The 27,774-nt window shown below is 40.2% G+C and overlaps 1 long non-coding RNA gene across 1 annotated transcript; it reads left to right on the top strand.

Annotated features, from left to right (window-relative positions):
* The first annotated feature begins 4,099 nt into the window (after positions 1–4,099).
* LOC108588044 (uncharacterized) lies at positions 4,100–26,034 on the top strand. The gene is made up of 3 exons (XR_001906863.4): positions 4,100–15,617; positions 17,937–18,067; positions 23,084–26,034. It is a non-coding gene; the product is annotated as an uncharacterized LOC108588044 (long non-coding RNA).
* Positions 26,035–27,774: the final 1,740 nt, after the last annotated feature.

Raw genomic sequence — 27,774 nt, forward strand, 5'->3', positions numbered from 1 at the left:
AAACTCCGTCTAAAAAAAAAAAAAAAGAAGGCAAACCGGTGATGCAGAGGCGCCAGGGAGTTCTGCACTTCTTCCACAAGACGGGTCACTGCCTTCTAGTGCTTATAGAGACGTAAGAAATAAATGGATTCCACACTCAAGTTGACCCTGTCTCCAGTGTACACCAGAACCAAGAAAGATACAGCTGTCATTCCTCCCAAGGCAAATTCGGGGACTAGAAGATTTTGCCTTTAGTGTAACAACCAACATTCCTCTTATTTCAGGAACTCCACTTACTAGATACTTACCAGACCTGCTCTTTAAAAGTCTCTGTATTGGCCGGGTGCGGTGGCTCACACCTGTAATCCCAACACTTTGAGAGGCCGAGGAAGTCGGATCACGAGATCAGGAGTTCAAGACCAGCCTGGCTAACATGGTGAACCCCGTCTCTACAAAAATTAGTTGGGCAGAGTGGCGCGTTCCTGTAATTCCAGCTACTCAGGAGGCTGAGGAAGGAGAATTGCTTGAACCAGGACGGGGAAGCAGAGGTTGCAGTGAGCCGACCGAGATCATGCCACTGCACTCCAGCCTGGGCTACAGAGCAAGACTCTGTCTCAAAAAAAAAAAAAAAAAAGTCTCTATATTAATCATTGACTTCTTAATATGACCTTAATATGTAAGGTCCTGCCAGTTCTCCCCACTATGAGCTTGTGGAGCCTTATCTTTTACTGTGAAATGACCATTGAAGTCTCAGGAAGTAAGCAATGTCTTCAAGATCAGCAAGTGAGAATGGTCAAATCTGCAACCTGGGCTTTCCATTTTGATGTACTTGTGTTCCATACTGTAGTTCATATTTGCTTTTAAAAAAAAAATAGTAATAGGCTTTCCAATCGAGTTTTCTGCTGACGGGAAGACAGAGGTGGAAGCTAAGGGGATAAAAGTTGATTTAATCACATTGCTTCAGAGTAACTTCTTTAAAATAGGTGAAGAAGTTAATATTAGGGTAGGATTTCGTTTGCAAAGTATATTAATTCTTTCAGCAAATACCTACTGAGACAATATTGTATGTCAGGCACTGTGCTAAGTGCTGGATGTTGTCTTAGGCTGGACTCCATAAGAAACAGACCTGGAGGTTAGGATTTAAGTATAAGTGTTTTTGCATTGTGGAAGTGATCCCAGAAAGCACTACAAGGAAGTAAGACGGCAAGACAGAGAAAATAAAAGCAGACATCTATATAGGATGTGTTAATAAGCAGGTTACCACTGTGGGCAAGGGAAACTCAATCCCCCGGTGGAGGGACGATGGGCAGCAGGATGTAGAGGAAGGGGCTGTACTTTGGACCTGCCACTAAGGCAGTAGGCAGAAATCCCTGCCAGTACCCCAACTGCTGCTGCCACTGGACTTCCCTGGTAACCTCTACAAACCCTGTCCCTTCTGCCTGTTACTTAAAGCTTAATTTCAATTAGTTACTTAAAGCTTAATTTCAATTATCCTTGTTCTCAATCTTTGTCTTTACAATGTTTAGTTGACTCTACCCTTTGCAGCCTTCCATCCACATTTCAAATGCCTTCTCAATTCATGACAACTACTGTTAGTTTACTCCCTCTTATAGGTAACTAGTCAGAGCAGCCTTTGAGCCTAAATGGAAGTCTTCTGCTGAAATGAATGGATTGGACTTCCTCTAAGGAAGGGATGCTATAGGAATCCTCCCAGTGGGACATTTGCTTTGACTTGTTTTTTCAGCAGTGGAGATTTAGTTTTAACCACATTTCACTCTTGACTCACTGGGGACAAGAGTGACATTTGCAGAATGGCTAGTCAGAGTTAGGGGTGCTATCAGGTCAGCCCCTGACATTGGTAGGTTTGGGCAAGAGACAAATGCATAGCCACTACCGTATGCCTAATATTTCAAAGTTATTAATCAAGCTAGCAAACTACTATATATCTTCCTACATTGACAGATATAACAAGCAAATTGAAAGAAAAGAAAACCTATTTTACATGGCAAAAAGCAAAATATCAGCAATTGAATTATGCATATCTACCAGACATTATACATATCTAGATTTTCTTTGTTAGGCTATATGGATAAGTAATAATATAAAATTGATATTTCTCTTTATTTTAGTAAAATCACTATTATCATCAAGATTTTCACTTAATTTGTGTTCTATTGACAGCAATAATTTACAGCTTTGCTGTTCTGTTTGGTAACACCTAACAGCATTTCTGGTGTTTTGTTCCTCAGTGGCACTAGCTACATTTCAGATATTCAGTAGCTTCATGTGGCTGGAGCTACTGTATTGTACAACGTGGAAAGAGAACAAGTCCGTTATCATAGAAAGCACTGTTGAACAACACTGATCTGAAAGATACATGTATTCAGGCCTGAGGTGGCTTGCAGCTGTAATCCCAGCAACTCAGGAGGCAGAGACCAGAGGATCACTTGAGGCCAGGATTTCAAGACCAGCTAGGACAGCATGGCAAGATCCTGTCATTACAAAACAATTTTTTAAATAGTCAAGCAGGGTGGTTTATCCCTGTAGTCCCACCTACTGAGGAGGCTGAGGCTGGAGGATCATTGAGCCTCGGAGTTTGAGGTTGCAGAGCTGTGCACTCTACACTCCATCTGGGTAAAGAATGAGATCTCGATTCTAAATAAATAAATAAAGGATTAATGTAGTCAAATCATACAAAATATATGTACTTATACCACAAATGTAAATTACTTTTATTTCAGAAAATTAAAATTACTTTCATTACTTTCCTATAGTTGTTAAAAGTTTTCTTTCAAATGATTTAAAGTTATCTACTAGAATTAAAATGCAAAATACAAATTGTGACAATGAATATAAACACTGAAATTAAAGTTATTTTTTAAAGTGTAAACATTTTATTTTAATATTTGAAAATTTAATTACACCTTATTAATGTGTAAATGAAACATAAACTTATTACCAATTCTAGCATTCATTGTTTACCTGGTTGCCAACATGAATAATCAGTATTATGTTTCATGTGTTATAACTTGATATTTACCATTTTAACAGTAATATTAAATATTTAATTTTGCGAAATATTGGGCAATCACCGTGTTCAACTATACGCAAATACTATACTGCCTTGTGACTTCTTCCAGAACCATGAATTGGAACAAAAAAAGATGCAATGAAATGGATGTTTGGCATTACTAGGAGACCCTTATTATCTAAGACTGTATGATATGCTTGCTATCTAAAAGGAAGGTTTTGACTGTTCAGTTCATTTGACTTTTCCTTTAATTAAGCACTTCCACTATACATCATCCACATATTTAGGAGTGTCCATCTTCCATGTCAGCAGCAGCACATCCTGCAAACCTTCCAGTTGTGGGATACAGTCACCTTTTGTTTCAAGAACAAGGGGCTATAGGGGAGAAGTGTTTCTCGGGGGCATGAATAGTGATGGTTTTGAAAGCAAAGGGTTGGGGCTATGTTTAACGCAGCCTCGACACAGACCCCTACTGACAAAAGTGGCTGTATGTTCCTTAATAAATTTATTTTTATAGGTTTGTGATGCTCAGGGCAGGAGCCCATCCTGCCAGTTGGTGGGCAGAATTACTGGCTGTACTTGTGCAGTGCTGGTGCCTGGCAGCAGTAACTCCGCTCTTGAGATTTGTCCAAACCCCATTAAAGTCGAAATGTAAATATAAAAATGAATACTGATCTGACCATAACCCATCCCTACCTATCCAAAACATTATGTTGGATTAGGAGGTTAACCCCATGCGGAAAGTTCCTAAGCTAGCCAAAGTATTTGCCAAGAAGTGTGGACAAAATGATAGTTTAGATACCTCCCAAGGTCACTTAATTGTAACCGATGGAAAAGGAAAAGAAAACATTGTCATTGTTTCCATTGCTCATGTTTTCTTACCTAGGCCTTGCTGAAATGATTGCTTCCCATTTTTAGATGCATATTGGGATTATGAAAGTGTGTTTTGAGAGAAATGGAAAATGAAAATAAGCATTCTTGTATAGGTTTCCAAAATGTATTCTCTTTTGTTTACCAAGGATAGCAAGTTGTAGGAAGGAAGGGAGGGAGGGAGGGAAGGGAAGAAGGGAGAGAAGGGGGAAGGGAAGAAGGAAGGAAGGGATAAAGAGAGAGAGAGAGCTAGCACTGAATGTATAGTCCAACTTCATTTGAATCCCAACTGTGTGAGTTAAATGAGTTCATTTCCACTTCCTGACTTGTAGAAATGGAATTATATGTGAAAGCTCTGTGTAAACTTTGAGGCACTGAGCAAGCTTGATTATTTATTATGTTGATCTCTGATTAAGCAAAGCTGGGAGTGCGTAGTGCCTCATCCTACTCCCCACCCATCTTGCCCCGGTTATTCTTTCCCTCAGAGGACAGTCCAGCCAGGCACAGCAGTGGGGCCTCAGCCACGTGACATGCAGATCCCTGTCCTTGTGCCTACGCACCATTTGCATTGACTTTACTTAGCTTCAGGCATGAGAGGAGCAAATAGAACTTTTCACCCAGGACTGACTTCACTTCACAGCTTCCCTCACCTTTTGAATGTGTATATATTGAAACCAGGGAAAATGGAATGAAAATGAAAAAAACATCATTAGTTTTTCACAGGGGTCAGAAGAAACCAGGTCATTTAAACTTTCACCAGTGAAGCCCTGTTTCACCTGAACAAATGACAAAAAGGGAGCAGGTGCCCCCTTTTTTGTGGCTGTTCATATCCTACCTAAGGTCAGAACCTGTCACTGACAAAAGGCAAAGCTTATCCAAGCATAGTTCAAAGCCACTTTTGTATAAAGGCTTAAACCACTGGAATGAATTTTTTAGATGCCCCAGGAATTCAGTCTCGTGGCCTGATTAAAAGCAGAGAGGTAATAGGTTTAGTTCTTTGCATTGCCCACATTACCCTCAGAATATAAATTAATCTCTGCATTGTTAGTACTGAGGCAGTGTATTACACATTCTTTTTTATATTATGAAGAGGTTATCAGAACCTTTCACACTGTTACCATTTGTAACACTGGCAAATTCACTTAACCTCTCTGTGCTTCAGTTTCCTTATCTGTAAAACAAAGATAATCACTGTCCACACCTCACAGAGTTGTGAGGATTAAACAATAATGTAATAAGTATTCTAATAAAATAATAGTTCCTGGCTGGGTACAGTGGCTCATGTGTATAATCCCAGCACTTTAAGAGGCAAAGGCAGGAGGATCACTTAAGCCCAGGAGTTTGTGACCAGCCTGGGCAACATAGTGAGACCCTGTCTCTATAAATAAATAAATAAATAAATAGCCAGTCATGGTTGCACACGCCTGTGGTCTCAGCTACTTGGAAGTCTGAGGTGAAAGGATCACTTGAGCCTGAAGTCATGGCTACAGTGAACCATGATAGCACTACTGCACTCCAGCCTGGGGGACAGAGCAAGACCTTATCTCAAAAAAAAGTCAATTCCTGGCACATCATTAGTGTAGTAAAAGTTGTTGCTGGCCGGGAACGGTGACTCGTGCCTGTAATCCTAACACTTTGGGAGGCCAAGGCGAGTGAATAATGAGGTCAAGAGATTGAGACCATCCTGGCCAACATGGTGAAACCCCATCTCTACTAAAACACAAAAAATAGCCAGGTGTGGTGGCACGTGCCTGTAGTCCCAGCTACTCAGGAGGCTGAAGCAGGGAATCCCTTGTACTGGGAGGTGGAGGTTGCAGTGAGCCGAGACCACACCACTGCACTCCAGCCTGATGACAGAGAGAGACTCCGTCTCAAAAAAAAGTTGTTGTTGTTGATGATATTAACTAATGATTTTTAAATTAAATCAAAGAGAACTTACCATGCACAAATTCCATGCTGGGGTTCTGTACACATGCAGATGAGTTAGAAATATCTAACGGGGCCCAGTTACCATTTAGATGGGAAGAATTTCCATTAGATGTTCCTGTCCTTTCTCATCACACTCTTCTTTCTGGGTATAAAGAGTTTATATCAGCTGCCAGACTCAGCATCAGACCAGTAAAACTGCATGGCTTATCATGGCAGGCCCTTAGTGTTTCCTCATCTACAAAATGAGAATAACTCCTGTGCTGTCTAACTTCACTGTGTTTTTGTAGAGCCAATGACAGTGTATGCGAAAGTTCTTTATAAACAGGGAAAGCCTATGCACATCGAAGGTAGTATACTGGGTCTTTAATTACTAGACAGAGTTTCTCATGAAGCTCTTTTATTTAATTTTACCAAATAGGACTGAAAGTTCACAATTTACACATAGGTCATATTTTATAAAAATCTTTTTCTGATTGGAACTTTTACCTTTTTGCTATTTTAGGTAAAATGACTAGGTAGGTTGATAATTTCTAAAAAGTATCATTTTAGTCACTGTAAGATCAGTAGCGGGGCAGATCTTACAAGGCAATCTCAATATACTGTACCAGAAAATATGAATTTGCAGCTATGTCTGAGCCTGTGTTCCTAGGAACCAGGAGATCCATGAAATGATCTACTGGAGAGACCCTGGTGGGATACCCTCTGAAAGTTTCTTTATATATTCTGCCAGGGACGGCCCAGATCTCCTGGTGAGTTTCTTGATGCAAGTGCAGCAGAACACCAGGGCTGCCTGTCACTGAGGCCCCCAGAGCAACAGGTCACGCTGTACCCTCTTCTTCCGCTCCTGCATCCTGAACTAGGGGAAACAGCTGCCTACACAAAAGCAGTCTTCTAACCAGAATAGCCCTACTGCCCTGTCCCCTGGGGACAGGAGAGCCTGGATCAAGCTTTATCCTGTCCGGAAGCAGGATTCCATCTACCAGACCAGCGGCTGCAGCCACAGTATAGACACAGTAACTACCCGCCCACATGCTATTGGCAATGGTTTTTCAGGCTGGTTAATCGTCTATAGAAAAAGCAAAAAGCCAATTTATAAAGATTTAATCAGAGCCCTCTGGCGGTCACTGTGCAGTCTCACTACTTTTGTTTAAGTTTCCAAGAAGTACTAGAAGAAAATGGTTTCTGCAAACCTTTTAGAGCTGGGAAGTTTTAGAGATCTGCTGGCTCACTCAGAGAGTGAAATGACACTTCACCGTTTGAATCACAGTCAATTCAAAGGCACAGGCGGCAGCTTACCAAGTAGCAGCTACTTTCCATGTGAGGGTTCATTAAAGGAGAGAGCATCTGTCTTTGTGTCCCTCTTTTTGCCCAGAGCCTTTGAACTAACATTTCATGTTAGTTCTTGTGCCTTGTTTGAGACAATTATTTTCCTCAGAACATATTGCGGAGGTTTGTCAGATTTTCCAAAATTCAGGGTGGAAATTATGGTACTTTATCATGTTCCCATGGATTCATAGTTCCTTTTTATTTCACTTTCTTTAAAACAAATCCTTTGAAGTTGATAGGTATGTTCCTTAAAACTCAGCTTGACTAATACTATTAAGAAACGTTATGCTAACAATGTCAGTCCTACCTTAGATAAAATTATTGCAACAATGGTGTCCTAGGTCCTGTGATCTGTAATAAGGCTGTGTTTCCAACAGAATATGAAAAAAAAAAAATATTTCAATACAAACATCAAAGAAAAGATCATCTTTAGTCTCTCTTCATCTTTGATATTTTAAAGTTTCCAAATGTTGTGGTTGGAATTGACAATTTAGACAGTCGTTATTCTCAAGATGAGACAAGCTGTACTGGAAAACATTCAAGCTTATCTCAGCATGTTTTTTAATCTAACATTTACTGAGTTCTTACTATGAACAAAGCATTTTGCTAGGGCATTAAACCTCTGAAAGACATGCACAGTTATGATGCCCATTTTAGAGAGAAGAAGACTGAGGCTTAAAGCTAGTCTGACAGATATTATAAAGATAAGGCAGCATAATTAGGCCACAGTCACTCAGCTAGTAGTAACTGGTAGAGTTGTGATTTGTAGGCAAATATTCTAATTTCCAGAGCCCCCTTTCTTACTCAGTATTCTGTATCTTCCATCTCCATTTTGTCTCTTTTCCTACCATAAACTCACCATCAAATTGTCTAACTTTCCATTCACTGGCCACATGCTACACTGATCTAATTTAGATAATGATCTAAAAGCTCCCATCTAAATTGTATTCATCCATCAAGGATGTATAAGTTAGGACTGAGATCGTCTGTGGGTAACAGAAAACCCAGTTAACACTGGGGCAGAACATTGGTTAAGGGCACACTACCTGTTTTCAAAGTTCAGCCGTTCCACATGCTGAGTTACTTGGGATAACAATGGTAGCCACTGGTTCATATGAAGATTAACTCTGAATTCATGTAAACTGACTAGAAAGTCCTAGAAACATTTGCTGTTGTCATTATTTAAACTAATAAGTGGATTTAATTTCTCACATTAAAAAAAAAAATCAGATGTAGGCAGTCCAGGTGGTGCAGCCACATCACAAAGCCAGGAAGGAACCAGGCTCCTTCTGTCTCCCTGCTTGGACATTTCCTGCATGTCAGTTTCATTCTCTGGGTTGTAAAATCTAAGTGCCTCCTTCAGCATTCCAGGCAGAACAAAGAGGAGAGATGAGGGACAAAAATGACTTATTTGAATAGCCTTTGGCTTTTCTTCCAGAAGAAAAGGCCTCCTAAAGTTTTTCTCCTTCAGCTCATTAGCCACAATGATGTCCTATGGTCATTTCGCTTCAGTGGAAGGGAGAAGTTTAATCCTTCATTTTCCTCTCCAGTGGAGGAAGGCAGGGGAGAATGGGATTGGGAATGTGTGTTGAGTGAACTGACCTCTAGTACCATCCAAGAGACCCATCTCAAACCACACCGACTTGTCTTCCCCAATTATCAACATTACCAATGCCATTTCTTCGGTGCTAATTTTTGGTTCATTCTGCCTTAGAACCATACTTTTGCATGAGTGGTCTCTTCTCAACCTTCAGGTTCCAGTTAATGTCTTCTCCTTAGAAAGAAATCCTCTAACCACCCATTGAATATACGTCCCTCTCTTACTCTCTTTTTTAGCACCCTGTTTATTTCCTTTATAATGCTTAATTCAATTTTCAAGATGAGAGGGATAATACTTGTTGAATTCCTGATAAGCAGGGCTTTCTCCCTGCCCATGGTATACAACTATGGCCCTAGTAAGAGGACAGGTTACTGACACCTCAGGAAGGAGGATATACTGTGGAGCTCACATCAAAGAGGATGTGGAAAACCATCCCCTTCCTCCTGCAGTAGATAACTGAAAGAAAAAAGGAAATTAAATTAGAGCTAAGGGGTCAGGCATCAGTGCAGAGCTAAGAATATTGGGATTCATGGCCCACCTCTAGAGAATAGTCTGAGAAGATGGCAGAGCTCTCAAAGAAATCTCAAGTTCAACATGGTACTAATTTAACTAGGTCAGGCACAGTAATTTCATAGCTGTACAAGGCAGTAGCTAGATGTTGAACAAATGAATGAATTACTCTGAAAGATCATTTTGATGGGATGTGACTATTCTGATGGGAACTGGGATCTTGGCCTCACTACCGTGTAGGTACAATGCGATGTTTTGCTTCCCTGGAAAGACGATGACCTCTTTAAGGCAGAGACTGCCTTTTTCTTCTTTGCATCCCCTTTGGGGTCTCTCATTGAGGCACTTCATGGGTGTGTGTTAATTGATTGAAAAGGAGGATGAAAATTAAAATAACAGAATTAGGAAGATGCAAAAGAGTATAAGTCCCAAGGTTGCCTGTATTTTTCTTCAGAGTGGGCCTTAGAGCTCACCAGAAAAAGAGAGATACCGTAGATGATATAGGCAGATACTGCCTGCTCACTTCTGTGTTTCAGTACTACTTTGGGATGGAAGAATAGCCTTGAAGTTGATAAGATTCCCAGGGGATATCTGAGATAAGAAAACAAATATTTAACTGTAAGCAATGGGGCTTTGTGCTTCAATCATGACTTGTATCATACACATCAAGAACTAAGCTGTCTTGAAATCTTGATTGACCTTTTAGGTTTCATTTTGTTTCCCTACCAAAAGATTAACTTGGATTTCTTAAACAAAACTATTTGCTTGGTAGAAATGTAGATTTTGTATTCCTTGTTTGCTGACTTGTGAAACCATCAGAAGGATCAAATGAGATGTATATGAAACACTTAGTATGCTGGAAGGTGCTATGTGGATGAAAATTATATCTTATGAATATTACCATTAGCCTCTGTTTTAGGCCCTCTTTATAGGAAAAGATACTGAAAGCAGAAAAGTCCAATAGTTTTTCAGGGCTTTGGGTTAAAGATGGAAGATTGAACTTTTACTTTTGCCTCCTCCTGAAAGCTTAAAATAACAATAGAAGGATAAGGGGAAATGTAATTAAGCCACAAAAACAAAGAACCCGAGAGAAGGCAACAGCAACAAACTTTTGAGAGTCAAAAAGCAGGAATAAAAAAGAGTGGCAACTGACTCAACAGAGCAAGGAAAAACAAATCTGTGGCCAGCCAGCATTGGGGAGACCCAAGATATGCTCTGATCTACACAGAAGAAGTACCAAAGGCCTCAGGAATTGCAGCTTAAAGTGGGCTGCGACGAGGAGGATTGGTTAAATATTTTTTTTAATGTAGCAAACTGCCTTTTCCTCAAATCATCCTTTGTCCACTTAGCTGAAGCAAGTTGAGACCTCTTATCCGTTCTGGCTGAAGAAGTTAATTCTCTGGCAAAGTTGTCACGGAAGGTGTCCCCACTTGTGGAGACTCTGACACAACTGAGGTTGGGCATGCCCTGTTGAAAATAAGTGATGGATATTGAAACATCTCAACCCTTCTTTCCACTTATCTCTCAGAATTCTGACAGCCTTTTACCCTCCACATAGATCAAAGATCGAGAAGCAGAAAGAAATACCATTTGACCCAGCAATCCAATTACTGGGTATATACCCAAAGGAATATAATTCATCCTATTGTAAAGACACATGCACGTGTGTGTTCATTGCAGCACTATTCACAACAGCAAAGACCCAGAACCAACCCAAATGCCCATCAATAATAGACTGTATAAAGAAAATGTGTACCTATACCCCATGGAATACTATGCAGCCATAAAAAGAAACATCATGCCCTTTGCAGGGACATGGATGGAGCTGTAAGCTGATCCTCAGCAAACTAACGCAGGAACAGAAAACCAAACACTGCATATTCTCACTTACAAGTGGGAGCTGAACAATGAGAAAAAGTAAACACATGGTGGGGCACAACACACACTGGGGCCTGCCACAGGGGTCGGGGAGGGAGAGTCTCAGAGAGAATAGCTAATGGGTGCTGGGCTTAATACCCAGATGATGGGTCGATCTGTGCAGCAAATCACCATGGCACATGTTTACTTATGTAACAAACCAGCACATCCTGCACATGTACACCAGAACTTAAAATAAAATTTGATGAAAAAAATAAAATAATGTCCATGTTTAAATATGAGTAGAAAACCAGAGACCACTCCCCAAAGAAAACTGGGGAAAATTTCTAATAAAAAATAAATATGGCCAGGTGCAGTGTCTTGGCTCACGTTTGTAATCCCAGCACTTTGGGAGGCTGAGGCAGAAGGATCACTTGAACCCACAAGTTCAAGACCAGACTAGCCTACATATTAAGACCCCCCATCTCTAAAAAAATTTTTTTTTAATTGGCCAGGGATGGTGACATATGCCTGTGGTCTTAGCTACTCAGGAGGCTGAGGTGGGAGGAGCCTCCTTGAGCCAAGGAGATCTAGGTTGCAGTGAATCATGATTGTGCCACAGCACTCCAGCCTTGGTGAAAGAGAGAGAGACCCTGTCTCAAACAAAAAAGTATGGAATTTTGTATACAAGAGATTCAACATAATAGAGGCAAAAAAAGTTATCAGAATTGTAGGGTGCAGAAAAGTTAGTGAAAACTGGACTGGATCAGAGGATCCATCAGAGATGTCATCAGGTAGATGAAATTGACAATACTTAATATATTTAGACATACTGAGAGGAGATATAGATATTTGTGGGTTGAATTTGTAATGAATTGGTGGTAGGAATTAGATGCTTAGAAACCTAAGGCAGCAAAAAACAAGTCTATTATTAACTCTAAAACGTTAGAAAGGAAAGGAAATGTTATCACCTTATACAATAGTATCTCAGCTGTGAACAGCATTGGTTGTTATAATAATGTTAATAATAAATATTTCCCTGACCAAAAGTATCATATAAGTATCCACTGAGAGGACAGAAGCGTGGTGTTTCTGCAGTATGGGAGTGGAGAAGTGGTTGTGGTGAGGGGTCATAGAGAAAGAGCTGATTTCTCATCTCCCAAGGTGGGAGTCAATGGCAAAGTCCTAAATTAACAGTATAAACATGATAGAGATGTGAAGGTCAATACCAAACTAAATGGCCAACAAAGTTGAAAGTTACCATCTCTCAGAAGGGGAAATGCATACGTGTATGTGCTTGGGTGGTGGATACTGCACTCATTATTAAAGATTTTGTGTACATGTCACTTTATTACAACTATAAACTAAATTTCCTAAAAAGTCACCTAAATTGCCAAACTATATTTTTGCACAAGGGGCAAAATTATAGGTTCTCACCTTGAATTTTTTCTTTGTTCGTTGGATTTTACAACTTGTCCCACTTCTAAGCACTTGAGGTACTGAATCTACAAACAAACAGTGGCCAGAATATATATAAAAATAGAACTTTGATGCACAATCTCCTGCAACCAGCTGGGGAAGCCAAACAGTTATCTATATTAACCAGTTCGTGAAAGCAGCCTGCTGTAACTCTGACCTATAAGAAGTGAGACTACACTCTCTAGCAACCAGTGCAGGAAATTAAAAAAATAACCTCTGTAGCATTCAGCCCCAAAAGCCCAGAACTTGATTAATAATTGACAGCTTTCCTAATTTTTGTCCCTGCTTCCAACTTAGGACCAATCAGAGAAAGCCAAATATATGCCCCAAACCAATCACATTGGATGCCCTGCTCCCAGTTAGCAGCCTCCAATTTCCCTGGCCAGTGGCCTCCAATCAGGGCACACTTGGAACCTGCCTCTTCTCCACTATAAAACCCTCCCACTCTTCTCCATGCCTTTGAGTCTTGGCAAAATACAAGTAATGGTGGCCGACTACCTTGCTATAACAAGCTCTGTATAAATATCCTTTGCTTGTTCTCATTTGCTTGGTCTTCATTTATTTCTACATACTATTTTTAGGTATTAAACATTTTTAAAGATTGAGAACCATTTGATTTGTCAAAAATTAATGCCCACTAAAGCAATGATCCAAGTTCAAAAAGATTTAATCGTTTCCTGAAAAAAATCCTTATATTTATCCACTCACGTGTTGCATTCTATTTCCATGTGCAAAGTGCTACACTGGGTATTATGGAAAATACAAAAATAAATTAGACTATTTGAGTATTTCACATAATTGGATTTAATAATTTCAGAGTTTCTTAAATTCAGATAATCAAAGTTATCTTAAGATTAGGTAACTTGAAGCTGTATTCATACTTTTAAGAAAGTGGAACATAACTTTAAAAATCAAGTTGCCAAAATGAGAGATCAAGTTGTACTTCCATATTTTTTATTTTACATTTTCTCTCACATAGTCCAATTGAAGTTTTCTTATTTAACTATCTTGGCATATGTCGAAAATTTGCTTTTTCTCCCTTGAAATCTTAACTACTACAAATACAAATATTAAGTGTATTTCATTTACCCACTGAATTGAACTGAATTTAAAACTGAATTGCAGATGTCCCATGAAGGGGCACATATATGATTATGGAAAATGATTCTATTGAAAATAACAGTAGCTTTTATAGTGATATAAATCTGAGAAAGCAAAATAAATTGAGGTTGGAAAAACAGATGTATTCAATAAAAAACTACTGTGTGCACGTGGTGAACTAGTCTTTAGCAAGATTCGAATAATGCAATCAGTAGGAATTTTGCTGGCCTGTGGAGTTTTCAAAGGCATGGATGTTCGAATAATAGCTAGAAATTTGTTGTGGACACGGGGCTATTAAGCCTGTCTCCCGCTGCATTCAATATAGTGGTAAAAACTATTATTAAATAACTGATTTTATAGCAACTGTTACAATTATTTGACCAAACTATAAATTAAAGTTTATGATGGATGCAAATGTACATCTTAAAATGTATAATACTAATTTAGGTTCCTTTCTCATTTTAAAATAACCATTCAGATGACAGAACAGTGATTACCAAAATAAGAGCAAATTAATAAGGCTGACAGGAAGACTTCTCGAAAGTGTGAAACATTAAATGTGCCTTTACTTTTCAAACACAGAATCCTACAATTATCAGGGGCCTCGTCCCTCACTGAGTGCACACCACTCCCATTAGCGGTAATGGCACTGATGCACATGAAACCCCGAGAAACAATCAAGGGTCACAAATGACGGATCTGGTTCCCAAGCCTCCTGTGTCACATGTTGAGGTCCACCACACCTGGTGAAGAGGAACTGTAACTGATTAACCCACTGATGGTCAGTCTTTCTAGCCGTTGCTGCCACCTGCATCATTTCCTCCCTTGAAGCCCTGAAATCAAACTTGTCAATTTATAAAGGACAAAATTCTTTGTTAAGTGAAATGCCTCATACTTAGGCACAAGTAAAGCTTTTCTGATGCAGGGATAGGAACTGATTCCATTTTCTCTCCCTAGTTTGTTCCCTGCATCAGAATATTTTCAAACTTGGAAAGCCTTTTATCACTGAAGCTTTTTAGAAATGATGGATTCCCAGGCCCTGGCCTGTGTTTACAGTCTCTGAGGCTGGGAGTTGGCAGTGCGTTTCCTAAAGACCTTCATGAGATTGGGGGTTGGGGTGTGAGCAGGGTTTGAGAAGCAGTAACACTACCCTGTAATATCCAACTCAGTATTCGGCAAAAAGTAAGCACATAATACTATTTGAGGATAGAACAATTTAAAGGAGGATTTAAAAATATTTTTAATTATATTATATATAATATAGACATAAATATGTATATTATATAATATAGACATACATATTCCTGAAAAATCTCAGGAACAACTTGACTCTACCTTTGACTCAAAGTAAATATTCATATTAATAAAATGCACACATGGGTATTCCAGAGCATTGAGTTTAAATTAAAAATATTAAAAGTCCCTAAGATTGTGAATAGACCCAATGTGAGATACATATAAAACACACACACACAACGCATGTGCATGCACACATACAGGTTTTTGGAAAATAAAAATTTTAAAGAGCATAGAAGAGTTGGAAGCCACTCTAGAATTCATATAATCTAGGCTTTAAAAACAATCTATTTGACCATCATAATCATCAGGGAAGATGTGTAGAAGGATCAGTTATGAAAATCTCCTCCTTAAGTACTGAATCTAAATTTCAGAGAGGGACCCTGGGACTCTGTATGGTTTAAAATTTTGAAAACACATCCCATGATTCATGTGGGAATTCTAACTTTTCTTCCAAGTGTCTCTGTTCTTTCAGTGCTTGCCTGGATGATGTGGCTTCCTGCCATTGATCATCTGGTCACTGTCCTTTGAGCAAATCTATCTGCCTGGTTCTCACTGAAAGCACAGTGGCAGATGTGTAGCTGAGAGAGGGCGTCTTTCTCCACATTCTGGATTCTGGTCTACCAGAGCATCAAGATCCAGGTAACTATTTGGCAACATTTTTTCATCTTTGGCTCATATTGATCTAGCAGTTAACCAAAAATGTTGGGTTTTGTTTGTTTTTAAAGTATTGTTAAGCCATAGTTTCCCCATCTTGTCTTTGTGAAATTGAATGTTAACCTAGTGCAGAGGCACTTTATGGTTGGTCTTGTTAGATTTAGTTCCAGATCCAGGTTTTCAGGTTCATTTGGAATGAATCTTTTAACAATAGTTGTCACCCTCTTCGATGGAGTTTTCACCTGGCCACACACCTGCCACATGTCTAACTGTTCAGCCCAGGCTTCCCCATCTTGTTAATAGAAACTCCATAAGAAAAGTGTAGAGCTGCCATCCTTGAAATTAAATCTTGAAACCTATGTTGTTCAGCATTACTCCAAATCTCTTTATCTGCAAGGTATATTTTACTTTATATGCTCAGAATATTTTATGTGAAAAATTTAGCTGTCAATAGATGCATTCCACATTTCACAACTTACCTCTTTTTAAAATTTTCTTTTCATAGAAACAGCTTTACCAAAGTAAAATTTCTTATGAGATTCTTTTTTCTAAATTTCCACCAACATACACTGTCTCCTTTTCTGACAAGCTTCTAGCTGGTCCAAAGGCCACAGTGTCTGACAGTAATTCGCCGAGGTACCACATTTCAATTGCTTCAGCACATTTCAATTAGGAGACCTTTTAGGTGAGAAAGAAAAAGAAATGGAGTGGGAGTCAGGTAATGCTAAAGAAAAACAACGTGAAAGGTTGGGATAAGAAACATCTTTGGACAATGGAAAAAGGAAAAATAAACCTCACAAGAATTCTCAGGAAGAACTTGACTCTACCTTCGACTCAAAATAACTATTTGTAAAATGCACATGTGGATATTCCAGAGCTTTGGGTTTAAGTATTTCCAAAACCCCTAAGATTATGAATGGACCTAATGTGAGATACTTTTCTAGAAGTTTTAGTCTAATAGTGAAGATGTAATTTATATTAGGCTTTCTGTTGGCATAAAGAAAAACAAAAAGTGTCTTAAGCAAGAAAAGGAATTTACTGGCTTATTTGTAGTCCAGACACTGGCCTCACTTCAGTCTGCCTGAATCCTACAATGATGTCATCAGACCCCTGTTTCTGTCTGTCTTGCTGATCTACTTCCTACCTCTGCTGATCTCATTTGTTGGTGGGTACTCTCCTCTTAATAGCAATATATCTGCAGACTCACACATTCAGAGCCCACATCCAGAGTAAAAGAAACAATATTTCCTCTCATTAATTCTGCCTAAGTATAGTTAATTGAAGAACAGTCACCCAAAGATACCAAGTTCTAATCCTGGAACAAGCAAATGCCACCGTATGAGAAAAAAAGCAGTCTTCAAAGATGTGTTTACTTTAAGATTCTTGACATGAGAGATTTAGTCTGGATATTGCAGATATCCCCCAAGTGCAATCACAAGTGTCTTTGTAAGAGAGAGGCAGAGGGAGACCCCACACACAGAAGAGGGGGAGGCAACGTGACTATTGAGGCAGAGATAGGAGTGACAGGGCCCCAAGTAAAGGAATGCCTGCAGCCACCAGAATTAGCAAGGAACAGACTCTCCCCTAGAGCCTCTGGAGGGAGCATGGCCCTCTGACAACTTGGTTTTGGCTCCATAAAACAGATTCCAGACTCCTGGCCTCCAGAAATGCAAGGGAATAATTTCAGTTTCTTTATGCCACCAAGTTTGTGGTAATTCGTTGTAGCAGCCACAGGAAATCAATACACCAGGTAACGTGAACGGTGCTGATTTGACCAATCTGAGCCACAAGGCTACCTCTGAGCCAGTTGCTGCACACTGACAAGGTAGGATGGGGTTTTAGTAGGGGAAGAGGTTTCCCAAAAGGAAGACATAACTGGAAATAGATGCAGGTGGGATGAGGGGGCAAAAACAAAAAGAAAAACACCCAGCAGACATTCTCTTCCTGTTTAAGAGAAAACAGAAAGGAAGTTCAAAGGTAACATTTATATGCAAGAAAATTATGACGTTAGGGCACTTGAGCTTTGTGTTGCTTCGATGCTGTTGTCAAGCAGCTTATGATTAGGATGCACTGGGTTGATCAGGGACCACTCACTAAGAGCAGATTTGTTTTTATTGCTGATCACTGGAACGTCTCCAAGTCTGACATGTCTCTTTTTGGAACAGTTGTATGTTAAGATCACACATATTATTTTAAATATAAATAAACATACTGTGTTATTAGGCTAGGGTAATAACTTACATTTATTTTATAATATTCTTCACAATTATGTCTAAAATAATGTATTAACAATGTTTGCTACAGTAAAAGCTGTGTCAGAGTTTATGGAGTGAAGTCTACAGCACTTTCCACACCTCTCCTTGGATTCTAACTCGGTGGCCTCTGAAGGCTGTGCTCCAGGATGGCTCTCCTTCTTGTGTGGGCTTTGGCCTTGGGTAACTTACACTTTCTAATGTCAGATTCTTTATGTGTAAAATGAGGATAAATGACTTTGCTGCATTTTCTTTCAGGATTATCTAAAAAAAAATGGGTGACAGCATCTAGCAGGGTGCCCAGCACAAAGTAAGATGCTAGACATACTCTATTGTGAACCCATAATCCAATAAGCACTGCTTAGCTCATTATTCCCTACATTTGTCTGATTATGCTTACCCACACTGAAGCTCTTCAAATGGCTCGTTTCTACTTCCAAAGATCTACTTGTACCTTCCAGTTGGCTTAGCATGTTGATGTGCAGAGGAGCCTGATGTCACATGTGCGCTGGACATCTTAGTATTTTCTCTCCCTTTTCAAACCTTCATGAAATATAAAATAAGATCAGTGTCAGTTCTGAGCCATGCAGGGCTAACCCTGCTTATTTATTCCAAAAACGTTTTAGATGCTAATAAGATTTCTTCAATATGACCAGGGATCACAGTCCACCTCCCCAACCTGAGATGGCTCATTTGCCTTTGTTGTGAAACTGTCAGACTTTATTTTGAAGATTCAAAGTAATAGGATCTATTAGTTATTTCTCAGCTTTTTCATTATTTACTCTAAAAAGCTGTAGTAGATAAGTCAGGCATAATCTCCCTTTTGGACGTTTTGCTGGAGGGAAGAGGAAAGCGAGCATCGCTTGATGCATACGGAAGAGCAATCCCCAGTTAGGGGCACGTCAGCCTCGTCTCATGTTCCAGTGAGACAGTGACTGCCTCTGGACTGGTCGGCAACACAGCAGCAGCTCTAAGTTTTAAGGGACATTTGGGAAATCTCTGGCCAGGTTGGACAGGTTTGCAGAGGTTGTATTACTTCATCTTTGCCCAGTAAATTTTAGAACTCAGTTGCAGAACTCTCAAAATCGTTTGATTGCTAGCCTTTGTTCTCTAATGAATATCTGCCTATATTCAGGGTAGCTGTCATTCCAAACATTATAAACCACATCTTAAATAAATTTTACTGGGCTTCAGGGACTTGGGGAGATATAGAGATGAAATACAGAGAGATGACTTTACAGATATAATTTAAACATTTGCTAAAATGTAAATAATGGAAGCTTACTATTTAATGAGGAATTTTATCCATTTTGTATATATAATTTATAGCTTGTTGAGTATCACAAGATCTCACTCATCCTACAGGAATACTTTCCATTCTGGAAATAGGTATGCCAAAACCCCAAAGCATTAGAAGTAGTGAGATTATGAACAACTTTGCATTTCTTCTTTTTTCCTAGGCACATTTCCTTAAAATACTATATTTAACAAATGTTATGTTCCTAAAATGAAATATTTTGATTAATGCTTAAAAAATTAAGAACTTTAAAACAGAAACACCAATTATGAATATGCAGCATAGTGTTAGTCTTTACAGGTTAAAGCTGGAAATGCATCTAATAACAGAAAATTGTTTAAGTTTCATATCCATACAGTGGAATGCAATGATCCCTTAATAAATATTTGCATTCATTTTTGGGGGAGGAAGGAAACACACTAAAAATTTACAGAAATTTTTTTGATTATCTTGTTTTTTCATTATTTGCTCAACAAGCCCTCCTTTTGACTCATTCCAATCTTTACCGAAAACTGGTACCTTCCATCTAGAACACAGATAGAAAGCTCACATTATAAGAAGCAAGAATGATGTTAATTAAAAGAACACAAACTTACATTATCAGGGGCTCTTCTGAAAGTCTGACATTACAACAAACAGCCAACTTGAAACTTAGATGCAAGGGTCCTTTAAATGGTGTGTAACTCATATTGTGGAAGAAGGGATATTCAGAATATATCCAAAAATATTTGGAATTTGCAAATTGATGTGAATATAATAGGGTAGAATTTTCACAAGTATTTTATATCTGAAGTTGGATAATAAAAATATGGTTCTAATAAAAAAGGAAGGGAAACTCCTTCAGGACAAAAAGTGATTATGTCAAGCCTTGTGAATGATTGTAAAATATGGGAACTCAAGATTTAGCAAAGCAATTCCAAAGGTTAAGTCCATTTCTCATGAATGAGTGATGCACTCATGTGGTTGCCAAGTGATCAACCTGATGAAAAGGACAGCTCTGCTTCCAGGGAGGGTTCTCCTCAGGTTGTTGTCCTCATAGCTGGGTAGAGGAATGCTAGGCACTAGGAAATAAGTTATCCAGTGTGGTAGAAATCCAGGACCGTGATGAAAAGGACAGCTCTGCTTCCAAGGAGGGTTCTCCTCAGGTTGTTGTCCTTGTAGCTGGGTAGAGGAATGCTAGGCACTAGGAAATAAGTTATCCAGTGTGGTAGAAATCCAGGACCGTGACTAGAGGGACAGAATCAGCCAGTTGAAAAGCACAGATAAAGACATAGCCATGGCCGGGCGCGGTGGCTCAAGCCTGTAATCCCAGCACTTTGGGAGGCCGAGGCGGGTGGATCATGAGGTCAAGAGATCGAGACCATCCTGGTCAACATGGTGAAACCCCGTCTCTACTAAAAATGCAAAAAAAAATTAGCTGGGCATGGTGGCGTGTGCCTGTAAGCCCAGCTACTCAGGAGGCTGAGGCAGGAGAATTGCCTGAACCCAGGAGGCGGAGGTTGCGGTGAGCCGAGATCGCGCAATTGCACTCCAGCCTGGGTAACAAGAGCGAAACTCCGTCTCAAAAAAAAGACATAGCCATGGCGATTAAAGTTTGTAGATAATCTAGGCTTGTTACTTGAAGGCAGAGTAGACCAAAGTGACAAATGTTTATACTCTAGCTCCTTAAGTCTTCAAACACTACAAATAATGAGTGAGCAGAACTAAAAAGTTACTGAGCATAAATGGAACCAATACTTAATGTAATATTTATTTTCTACTTAGCCCTGATGTAAAAATTAAAATTATATTAAATGTACTGATGGTAGTCAAAATTTAGTGATTATAAATTTTACTTTGCCTTAGTATAGGGTTTTTTAATGTTTCTTATATTTTATCTCATTTTCATACCAAGAAACTAAAGACAGTCATACACATTTGTGCCATTATTTTTTGATAATGTGGCATAAAAATTACAATTAGATACATCACATACTGTATTCTTGCCTTTTCCTCTTGTTCCACATGAAAAATCTAATCAGTCATCTGTGTAACCAAAACTAGGCCTCATCATTCACCCAAAGAGAGTCTGGGGCACATATCACAAATGGAGTGTAGTTCATCTTTCTTGTTTTATCAGTGTGGTCTCTAAGCCAGCAAGCCCCTTAGGAAGGGATCTAAGTAATTCATTCACTGTGATCTTTTTAATCAAAACTAAAAGACTCAGGCTTAGAGAGAACGGCACAGAATTTTTAACCCACTCTGGCTACACTTTACATTGTTCATATAACCTTTCTACCAACTCAGAATCTATGCCACTCCATCAGAGCTATAAGCTGGAAGACCTCAGATGTAACATAAGAGTTCATGGTAACATGAAGAAAATCTCCAAGTGTGCCATGGTTCCAAAGAGAAGCTTCTATTTAGTTCAAATATTAAAGGAAATTAAACTTGACTTCTTCAGCTACCACATCTATAAAATACACACTTCCAGGCAAGGCATGGTGGTTCATGCCTTTAATCTCAGCACTTTGGGAGGCCAAGATGGGCAGATAACTTGAGGTCAGGAGTTTGAGACCAACCTGGAGAAACCGTCTCTATTAAAAACACAAAAATTAGGCCAGGCTCAATGGCTCATGCCTGTAATCCCAGCACTTTGGGTGGCCAAGGCGGGCAGATCACGAGGTCAAGAGATAGAGACCTTCTTGGCCAACATGATGAAACCCTGTCTCTACTAAAAAATACACAAATTAGCTGGGTGTGGTGGTACACACCTGTAGGCCCAGCTACTCGGGAGCCTGAGGCAGGAGAATTGCTTGAACCTGGGAGGCAGAGGTTGCAGTGAGCTGAGATCACACCACTGCACTCCAGCCTGGCACCTGGCAACAGAGCAAGACTCTGTCTCAAAAAAAAAAAAAAATCCAAAATTAGCCGGGTGTGGTGTCAAGTGCCTGTAATCCCAGCTGCTGGGGAGACTGAGGCAAAAGAATAACATGAACCCAGTAGACAGAGGGTGAAGTTAGCTGATATCACACCACTGCACTCCAACCTGGATGACAGAGTGAGATTTTGTCTCAAAAAAAAAAAAAAAAGAAGAAGAAGAAGAAAAGAAAAAGACACACTTCTGTATTAACTTACCTTTTATGACTTTAGGTCATATTCTTTATTACTGAAATAGGTCCAGAATTACAGAAATGGTCCTAGGGAGGATCTTTATTTCTTCCTAGGAACAGAGTCTAGAACTCATATAGGTGCTTCCAGCTACAGACGGACAGGAACATCTTCAAGGCCTGTTTCAGGGATGAGTAACAGAGAAGCTCACAAGTCTACCACTGTGTACATCTGCTTCCTCATGCTTCAGTTTTTCTCTAATCTATTTTCCACAATCACTTACCTTCTCTTTTCTCTCCTCTCCCACATGGTTCTGAATCAGTTTTTACATCACAGTCATAGCTAGAATTAGGCCTCGTTGCTGGGAGTGCTTGTGACTGACTCTCCCCTAAGTGATTGCTATTTTTTATTTTTACGTTATTTATTTTTTAAGACAGAGTCTTACTCTGTCACCCAGGCTGGAGTGCGGTGACACAATCTCAGCTCATTGCAACCTCCGCCTCCTGGGTTCAAGCTCATCAGGCAGGATTGGGTTAGAGGGAAAAGCCTGTGCTCGAAAGAGGGATTGGGTGCTCCCTAACTAGGAGGGGACACCTGCTCACGGGTCCCACGGCAAAGAGGACCTTCTTCTTATGCCCTGTGACTTCCTGGGGAAGGTGACAGAATTCTAGAGACGCTATGTGGTATATCTGGTGGGCGGGGGGGGGGGGGGGGAATGACCACAGACAATTTTCATTAGTGACACAGAGATCATACAGTGTGTATTAACCATGTCTTTTAAATCTATATTTTTAATTCTTTGACATCTTGAGGCCTTGCTGACAGGAATCACCTGGAGTTTTAGGAAGAAGTCTGCTGCACAGACGGAGCCCTCATGGAGAACCTATGCCAGGGCAGTACAGAAGGGAAACATGGGGTTGGAGCTCCCGCACAGAGTCTCCACTGGGGCACTGCCTAATGGAGCTGTGAGAAGAGGGCCACCATCCTCCAGACCCCAGAATTGTAGATCTCGAAACAGCTTGCACCATGTGCCTGAAAAAGCTTCAAGCACTCAATGCCAGCCCATGAAGGAGTTGCCCAAGGCTGTGGGAGCCACCCCTTGCTTCAGCATGCCCCAGATGTGAGACATGGAGTCAAGGGGATCATTTTGGAGCTTTAAGATTTAATGACTGCTGGGTTTCAGATTTGCATGGGACCTGCAATCCCTTTGTTTTGGCCAGTTTCTCCCATTTAGAATGGGAGCATTTATCCAATGCCTGTACTTTCATTGCATTATGGAAGTAACTAACTTGCTTTTGATTTTACAGGCTCATTGGCAAAAGGGACTTGCCTTGTGTCAAATGAGATTTTTGACTGTAAATTTGGGCTGATGCTAAAATGAAGTAAGACTTTCAGGGACAGTTGGAAAAGCATGATTCATTTTGAAATGTGAAAAGACATGAGATATTGGAGGGGCCAGGGACGGAATGATACGGTTTGGCTCTGTGTCCCTACCCAAATCCCATCTCACGTGTGATTTCCACATGTCAAGGGAGGGAGGTGATTGGAACATGGGGGCGGTTTCCCTCATGCTTTTCTCATGATAGTGAGTTCTCATGAGATCTGATTTTTTTTTTTAGATGGAGTTTTCCTTTTGTTGCCCAGGCTGGAGTGCAATGGCATGATCCAACCTCCACCTCCTGGGTTCAAGCAATTCTCCTGCCTAAGCCTCCTAAGTAGCTAGGATTATAGTCACCTGCCACCATGTCCAGCCAATTTTTTGTATTTTTAGTCGAGATAGGTTTCACTATGATGGCCAAGCTGGTCTCAAACTCCTGACCTCAGGAGATCCACCCTCCTCAGTCTCCCAAAGTGCTGGTATTACAGGCATGAGCCATTGTGCCCGGCTAATTTGATGGTTTTATAAGTGTTCAGAAGTTCTTCCTTTGTTCTTCTCTCTAGAAGGTGCCTGCTTCTCTATACACCATGATTATAAGTTTCCTGATGCCTCTCCAGCCATCCACAACTGAGTCAATTAAATCTCTTCCTTTATAAATTACCCAGTCTCAGGGAAGTTCTTTATCGCAGTGTGAAAAAAGACTAATACACTGACCCAGCAGAGACTGACTCTCCCAGGGCTAGCCAATTCCTAGAGATAGTAAATGGCTCACCTGCAAGCTTATTTTTCATATGCCAACTGTTCCCCATCATTCTGAAGCAGCTGGATTGCTAAAATGGTGGATGAGTCACAGTTACACCACCAACTAGGTGACAATACTTTACAGAGTTGGAGCAAAGTTCTCCAGAAGGCTGTGTATGCTCTGTATCGGTGTCCCATGTATGGTACTTTCTCCCATAGCCAAGATTCATGGATCCAGGAATCAAGGGGTCGAAGGGGAAGTGGTACCACTCACTATCAACCCTAGTGACTCACTAGCAAAATTTTTTCTTCCATTCCCGTGACATTACATTCTGCTGGCCTAGAAGTCTTAATTCCTAGAGGGAGGAATGCTGCCACCAGGAGACACAACAATTTCATTAAACTGGAAGTTAAGATTGCCATCCGGACACTTTGAGCTCCTCCTATCTCTATGTCAGCAGGCTAAAAAGGGAGTTACAGTGTTGGGTGGAGTGATTAACCAGGACTATCAAGATGAAATCAGTCTACTATTCCGCAGTGGAAGTAAGGAAAAGTATGTGTGGAATACAGGACATCCCTAAGAGCATTTCTTAGTATTACCATGCCCTGTGATTAAGGTCAATAAGAAGCTACAACAGCTCAATCCAGGAGGACTACAAATGGCCCAGACTTTTCAGGAATGAAGGTCTGGGTCACTTCACCAGGTAAAAAACCATGACCTGCTGAGGTGCTTGCGGGGGGCAAAGGGAAGACAGAATGGGTAGTAGAATAGGGTAGTCATCAATACCAGCTATGACCATATGACCAGTTGCAGAAACAAGGACTGTAATTGTCATGACTATTTCCTCCTTATTTTGTTAAGAAGATGTTTATGTATGTATACACTTGTACTAAGAAAACATCTTAATTTTCTTTTCCCTTTATCATGTGACATAGATTTATTGACTTCATAACATCATTTAAGTATTGTTAACTTTATGTAGTAGCATTTGGGTTGAGGATTGGTGTGTTTCCAGTTGTACAAAGCATAGCTATCTTATGTTAGGCATAATTATGATCCCATTATTATCTTTAGTTGAATATTATGTGTTATTTCAGGAGATATGTATGAGATATGTATGGGTTCAAGTTTGGCAAGGGGTGGACTTGTGATGGTTAATACTAAGTGTCAACTTAATTGGATTGAAGATGCAAAGTATTTTTCCTGGGTGTGTCTGTGAGGGTGTTGCCAAGGGAGATTAGCATTTGAGCTAGTGGACTAGGAGAGGCAGATCCACCCTCAATCTGGGTGGGCACCATCTAATCGGCTGCCAGCATCTAGGAGAAAATCAGGCAGAGGAACGTGTAAGGACTAGACTAGTTAAGTCTTCTGGCCTCCATCTTTCTCCTGTGCTGGATGCTTCCTGCCCTCAAACATCAGTCTCCAAGTTCTTCAGCTTTTGGACTCTTGGACTTACATCAGTGATTTGCCAGGGACTCTCAGGATTTCAGCCACAGATGAAAGCTACACTATTGGCTTCCCTACTTTCAAGGTTTTGGTACTCAAACTGGCTTCCTGCTCCTCAGCTTGCAGACGGCCTATTGTGCAACTTCGCCTTGTGCTTGTGTAAATCAATTCTCCTAATAAACTCCCCTTCATATATACATCTGTCCTATTAGTTCTGTCCCTTTAGAAAACCCTGACTAATACACCAACCATCCAATCCGGAGTCTATACCTCTAACCACCTTCTTTATGGAATCTTATTCTCCGGCTCATTATTCCCCTTTCTAATCACCCCAAGGCCAGGTACAAGACAACTAGGAGCAAACTTTGTGCTCCAGAGCCCTGAAATTGTTCAAACTAGAAAATTATTGGTCAGGCACGGTGGTTCACACCTGTAATTCTAGCACTTTGAGAGGCCGAGGCAGATGGACCACGAGGTCAAGAGATCGAGACCATCCTGGCCAACATGGTGAAAACCTGTCTCTACTAAAAATACAAAAATTAGCCAGGCATGATTGTGGGTGCCTGTAATTCCAGCTACTTGGGAGGCTGAGGCAAGGGAATCGTTTGAACCTGGGAGGCAGAGGTTGCAGTGGGCCAAGATCATACCATTGCACTCCAGCCTGGGTGACAGAGCCAGACTCCATCTAAAAAAAAGAAAGAAAATTCTTGACCTGCTTGCTCTCCCTTGCTTGTTCCTTCCCACAGAAATAACAATAAACAATAAATGCTCTTGCCCCTGTTCTGTCCTCACTTCCTCTGTTTCCTGACCAGCCCTTCTGCTTCCCAGTGTGGCCCTGTGAGGGGTGCCATGCCTTCTGCTTCTAGGAGAAGCAAAATCTGGCATAATTGGAGACTTCAATATCCCATTTTTTATAATGGATAGAACAATTTGGCAGAAGATTAACAGAAAATCAAAGACTTGAGCAATATTATAAGCCAACTAGACTTAGACATTGAAAGGATATTCCACCCAGCTACAGAAGGGTACAAATTCTTTCCAAGTGCAAATGTAGGATTCTCCAAGATAGACTATGTGTTAGGTCATAAAACAAGCCTCAATAAATGTAAAAGGATTGAAACCATACATAGAAATATTCAATCATACATAGAAATGACAATAGAGTTTTATCCAAAATCAGTAATAGATGGAAACCTGAGAAATTCACAAATGTTTGAAAATTAAATGCCTCCTTTGCTTTGAGACAGGTTCTCACTCTGTTACCCAGGCTAAGTGCTATGGCATGATCATGGCTCACTGCAACCTCCAACTCCCAGACTCAAGTGATCCTCTAACCTCAGCCTCCTAAATAGCTGGGACTACAGATGTGTGTCACCACATCCAGCTAATTTTTTTGTAGAGATGGCGTCTTGCTGTGTTGCCCAGGCTGATCTTGAACTATTGGATTCTAGTGATCCTCTTGCCTTGGCCTCCCAAAGTGCTAGGATTACAAGTGTAAGTCACTACCATCGACCTAAAAATACATTTCTAAACAATCAATGGATCAAAGAAGAAATCACATGGGAAATTTATTTTCACGTGGAAGAAATTAAATTTTTCATTCAATTCAAAAATTATTTGAATGAAAATTAACCACAACAATCACAACTTATGGCATGCAGTTAAGACAGTGCATAAAGGGAAATTTATAGCTATAAACATGTATATTTAAAACAAAAGAAAGATCTCTAGTCAACAACTTTAACATTCACCTTAAGAAAATAGAAAAATAGAGGCCAGGCATGGTGACTCATGCCTGTAATCCCAGCACTTTGGGAGGCCGAGGCAGGTGGATCACCTGAGGTCAGGAGTTCAAGACCAGCCAGGTCAACATGGTAAAACTCTGTCTCTACTAAAAATACAAACATTAGCCAGCCGTGGTGGTGGGCTCCTGTAAT

This window comes from Callithrix jacchus, chromosome 13 (genome assembly GCF_049354715.1).
Source record: "Callithrix jacchus isolate 240 chromosome 13, calJac240_pri, whole genome shotgun sequence".
Taxonomy (NCBI): Eukaryota; Metazoa; Chordata; class Mammalia; order Primates; family Cebidae; genus Callithrix; species Callithrix jacchus.